Source organism: Sciurus vulgaris (genome assembly GCF_902686455.1).
Source record: "Sciurus vulgaris genome assembly, chromosome: 2".
Classification (NCBI taxonomy): domain Eukaryota; kingdom Metazoa; phylum Chordata; class Mammalia; order Rodentia; family Sciuridae; genus Sciurus; species Sciurus vulgaris.
The window spans coordinates 81,195,106-81,201,105 of record NC_136462.1 but is presented as its reverse complement, the minus strand read 5'-3'; positions in this window follow the sequence as shown (position 1 = coordinate 81,201,105).

Here is a 6,000-nt window from a genome sequence, read left to right as displayed (position 1 = left end):
ACGTTCTTATACAAACAAAACAGAATTAATTGATACCAACCTGCACTACAAGAAATGTTTAATTTTTTAAGTAGAAGGAATTGACCGAAACATGAATCCACCCAGAAATGAAAAGAACTAGAAATGGAATAAAATGTGTACAGAGGCAATATTTTGTGAGTTTATAACATACATAAGAACATCATTATACTGAAAAAAAAAATAAAGTCTTTCCACTACACATAAAGTAGTATAATATTACTTAAAGTTAGAATCTTACTAAATAAGGACTTATAATTTTAGCCAAAACATTTATTAAAATTTTTTAAGAAAATAAAAATTATAAATTAAATATGGTGTTAAGAGGGACTCACAAAAATACTTAGACCAAAAGAAGGCAGAAAAAAGGATTGAAGAAAACAAATGAACAAATAAAATAAGCAAGATTGTACTTACAAAAATGGTAAATTTTAATCCAAAAACTATATCAGAAATGACATTAAATGTAAATTATTTAAACAAATGAGTATGAGACTGAGATTTTAATATTGGGGAGAAAAGCAGAACCTGGATATGTATTTATTGTCTATATATAATTTAAATAAAATGATAGAAAGACTAAAAGTAAAATAGTAGAAACACATATAACATGCAAACATTAATCAGGAGAATTTGGAGTTACTCTAAATAATATTAGACAAAGTAAACTTCAGAATGAGGAATGTTACCGGGAATACAGAAGGATACAGCATGATTCAAAAGGGATTGACTCTCTGGGAAGTCATAAGAATTACAAATTTAGTATATGCCTAACAACAAAGCTTCAAAATACTTGAAGCAAAAGCTAATCAAACTGAAGTGAATTCAAGGAGTTAATATTACTTTATGTAAAGTAAAAATAAGATTTTTAGAAGAATAAATATCATTCTGTTTATGTGAATTTTTTAAATAAGTAAACAAATCATTTTTGGTAGATCAGTATTATAAAGCAAATAAGTATGCTGTAGACTCAATGTGTCACACTAAAACCTATAAATCAAACTCCTAATGCAAGGATATTTGGAGATGGGTCCTTTGGGAGGGTGAGGCTCCCGTAATAAGTGCTCTTTTTAAAAGATGAAAAGAGACCAGTACTCAGTCTCTCTATGTTTTGAGGACACAGTGAGAAGGTGGACATTTGTAAACTAGGAAACAGAATCAGCTGACACCTTGATCCTAGACTTCCTAGCATCCATCACCATAGGAAATAAATTCTGTTCTTTAAGCCACCCAACCTATGATATTATGTTAAAACAACCTGCAATAGTTTAAATACATGCCCCAATCCAAAAAAAACTCATTGAAATTTAATTGCCCCCATAGTGGTATTGGGTGGTTGAGGGCTGAGGATTTAAGAGGTGATGAGGCTATAAGGGTGTTACCCTTATTGGTTGGACTGCCCTAATGAAAGGGCTTTCAGAAACAGGCTCTTTCTTTTACCTTTCTGCCTTCTACCATGTGATGATGCAGCAAGAAGGCTCCCACCAGAGGCCAGAACTTTAATCTTGGACTTTCCAACTTCCAGAACTGTGAGAAAATAAGTACCTGTTCATTATAAATTGCCTACTCTCACGTGTTCTATCACAGCATAATAAAACAAACCAAGACAAAGCCCAAGAGGTAAAACAAACCATTACGATTGAAGTTAGGACCAGAAAGGTATGACCGAGAAAGGGAACAAAGGCACCTTCGGTGTTCCTGAAATGCTCTATTTCTTGTCTTTTTAATTTTTTTTTCTTTTTAAATACACATGACAGCAGAGTGTAATTGAACATATTATACATACATGATTACTTATTCTAACTAATCCCATTCTTGTGGTTGTACATGATATGGAGTTTCATATATGAACACAGGAAAAGTTATGTCTGATTCATCCTACTGTCTCTCCTATTCCCATTTTCCCTCCCTTCCCTTCATCCCCCTTTATCTAATCCAATAAACTTCTATTCTTCCTTTTCCCCTATTGAGTATTAGCATTCAGATATCAGAGAGAACATTTGACTTTTGGTTTTTTGATTTTGGCTTATTTCACTTAGGATGATAGTCACCAGATCCATTTATTGACCAGGAAAAGTCATAAGGTCATTCTTTATGACTGAGTAAAATTCCATGGTGTATATGTACCACATTTTCTTTATCCATTCATCTGTTGAAGGGCACCTAGGCTGGTTCTATAGCTTAGCTCTTGTGAATTGAGCTTCTATAAATATGAATGTGGCTATGTTACTATGGTATACTGATTTTAAGTCTTTTGGATATATACCAGAGGGTGAATAACTGGGTCAAACGGTGGTTCCATTCCAAATTTTCTGAGGAATCTCCACACTGCTTTCAGAGTGGTTGCACCAATTCACAGTCACACCAGCAATGTATGAGTGTATTTTTCCCCCACATCCTTGCCAATATTTATTGTTACTTATATATTTCTTGTCTTGTTAGTGACTATTAGATATTTGTCTTATAATTATTCATTAAGCTTTTTTAAAATTTTTTAATTATTTTTATTTAGCTTTTAATTTTTTACAGACTGCATTTTGATTCATTGTACACAAATGGGGTACATAATTTCATTTTTATGGTCGTACACAATGTAAATTAATACCAAACATGTAATCATACACATACATAGGGCAATGATGTCTGTCTCATTCCACCATTTTTCATAACCTGCCTCCCTCTCATTTTCTTCTACATATTCTAAAGTTCCCCCATTATTCTCTCATTTCCCACTCCCACCCCTATTATATATCATCCTCCACTTATCGGGGAAGACATTTGGCCTTTGGTTTTTTGGGCTTGGCTTATTTCACTTAGCATGATATCCAATTCCATCCATTTATTTGCAAATGCCATAATATTATTCTTCTTTATGGCTGAATAGTATTCCATCATGTATACACACCAGAGTTTCTTTATCCATTCATCTGCTGAAGGGCATCTAAGTTGGTTCCACAATCTAGCTATTATGAACTGAGCTGCTATAAACATTGATGTGGCTGTGTTACTGGTTTGTTGATTTTAGGTCCTTTGGGTATAAACCAAGGAGTGGGATAACGGGGTCAAAATGTGGGTCCATTCCAAGTTTTCTTAGGACTCTCCATACTGCTTTCCAGAGTGGCTGCACCAATTTGCAACTCCACCAGCAATGTACAAGTATGCCTTTTTCCCCACATCCTCGCCAACACCTATTGTTGCTTGTGTTCTTGATAATCGCCATTCTAATTGGGGTGAGATGAAATCTTAGGGTAGTTTTGATTTGCATTTCTCTAATTACTAGAGATGTTAAACACTTTTTCATATATTTATTCATTGCCTGTGTATCTTCTTCTGTAAAGTGTCTGTCCAGGTCCTTGGCCCATTTATTGATTGGTTTCTTTGTATTTTTGTTGTAAAGTTTTGTAAGTTCTTTATAAATTTTGGAGATAAGTACTCTATCTGAAGTGCATGTGGAAAAGATTTTCTCCCACTCTGTAGGCTCTCTCTTCACATTCTTGATTGTATCCTTTGCTGAGAAAAAGCTTTTTAATTTGAGTCCATCCCATTTATTGATCCTTGCTTTGATTTCTTGTGCTTTGGGAATCTTGTTGAGAAAGTCTGATCCTGAGCCAACATGATGAAGATTTGGGTCTACTTTGTCTTCTATTAGGTGCAGGGTCTCTGGTCTAATTCCTATGTCTTTGATCCATTTTGAGTTGAGTTTTGTGCAGGGTGAGAGGTAGAGATTTAATTTCATTTTACTGCATACGGACTTCCAGTTTTGCCAGCACCATTTGTTGAACAGGCTATCTTTTCTCCATTGTATGTTTTTGGCTCCTTTGTCTAGTATGAGGTGACTGTATTTATGTGGTTTTGTCTCTGTGTCTTCCATTCTGTACCATTGGTCTGCCTGTCTATTTTGGTGCCGATACCATGCTGTTTTTGTTACGGTTGCTCTGTAGTATAGTTTAAGGTCTGCTATTGTGATACCTCCTGTTTCACTTTTACTATTCAGGATTGTTTTGGCTATTCGAGTTCTCTTGTTCTTCCAGATGAAGTTCATGATTGCTTTTTCTATTTCTATGAGGAATGTTGCCACCATCCAGCAGAGTCAATTTGGCGCGGGAGACAAACGAATAGTGAGGCTCTTGAATTCGGAACAGTTTATTGTAGATTCAGGAAACCCTGGAACCGGAAACTCAAACCTGGAACCCCAGCGCTGGAGGAGAGCCAGCTTATATCCCTCCAGGAGGTGAAGGGTAGGGCTGATGCCAATTATGCGAATATCAGGTGAGGAGCCAGCTGCACAATCATGGTAAAGGTCAAAACGAGCAGGCACGATCAGGAACACTCGAGAACACATGTGCATGCATTGTACGTGTGGACTTAATTGAATACGGCCAACGACAAATCACCTGAGTGTGCTTATGTTAATTAACCTCCTCACTGCCGATGTGACCAAAACAACTTCGGGCTGGCTGCCAGGCGCCATCTTGGCATAGTCCGCATGGCATAGCCCCCAACAGAATGTCATTGGGATTTTAATTGGAATTGCATTGAATCTGTATAGTGCCTTTGGTAGAATGGCCATTTTGACCATGTTAATTCTGCCTATCCAAGAACATGGGAGGTCTTTCCATCTTCGAAGGTTTTCTTCAATTTCTTTCTTTAATGTTCTGTAGTTTTTATTGTACAGGTCTTTCACCTCTTTTGTTAGATTAATTCCCAAGTACTTTATTTTATTTTTTTTTTTTTTTGATGCTACCGCGAATGGAGTGGTTTTCCTAATTTCTCTTTCAGAGGATTTATCACTCATGAATAGAAATGCATTAGACTTACGTGTATTGATTTTATATCCTGCTACTTTGCTGAATTCATTTATTAGTTCTAGAAGTTTTCTAGTGGAGTTTTTTGGATTTCTAAATATAGGATCATGTCCTCAGCAAATAGTGACAGCTTTAGTTCTTCTTTTCCTATTTGTATCCCTTTAATTTCTTTGGTTTGTCTAATTGCTCTGGCCAGAGTTTCAAGGACAATGTTGAATAGAAGTGGTGAAAGAGGGCATCCCTGTCTTGTTCCAGTTTTTAGAGGAAATGCTTTCAGTTTTTCTCCATTAAGAATGATGTTGACTGTGGGCTTAGCACAGATAGCCTTTACAATGTTAAGGTATGTTCCTACTATTCCTATTTTTTCTAGTGTTTTAAGCATGAAGTGGTGCTGTATTTTATCAAATGCTTTCTCAGCATCAATTGAAACTTTAAGTGATCCTTAACTTTAAGTCTATTGATGTGGTGAATTACATATAATGATTTCTGGATGTTGAACCAACCTTGCATCCCTGGGATAAACCCCACTTGATCATGGTGTACTATCTTTTTAATATATTTTTGTATGCAATTTGCCAGTATTTTGTTAAGATTTTTTCATCTATGTTCAACAGGGATATCGGTCTAAAGTTTTCTTTCTTTGATGTGTCTTTGTCTGGTTTTGGTATAAGAGTGATGCTAGCCTCATAGAATGAATTTGGAAGGGTTCCCTCCTTTCCTATTTCCTGAAATACTTTGAGAAATATTGGTATTAGTACTTCTTTAAAGGTCTTGTAGAATTCAGCTGAGAATCCATCTGGTCCTGGGCTTTTCTTGGTTGCTAGGCTTTTGATGGCTTCTTCTATTTCAGTGTTTGAAATTAATCTGTTTAGATTGTGTACGTCTTCCTGATTCAGTTTGAGAGGATCATATGTCACTAAATATTTTTCAATGTCTTCGATATTTTCTATTTTGTTGGAGTATAAATTTTCAAAGTAGCTTCTAACTATGTTACGTATTTCAATGATGTCTGTCGTGATCGTTCCATTTTCATCACAAATTCTAGTAATTGAGTTTTTTCTCTCCTTCTCTTCATTAGTGTGGCTTGGGGTTTATCAATTTTGTTTACTTTTTCAAAGAACCAACTTTTTGTTTTGTCAATTTTTTGAATTGTTGGTCTTGTTTCAATTTCATTGAT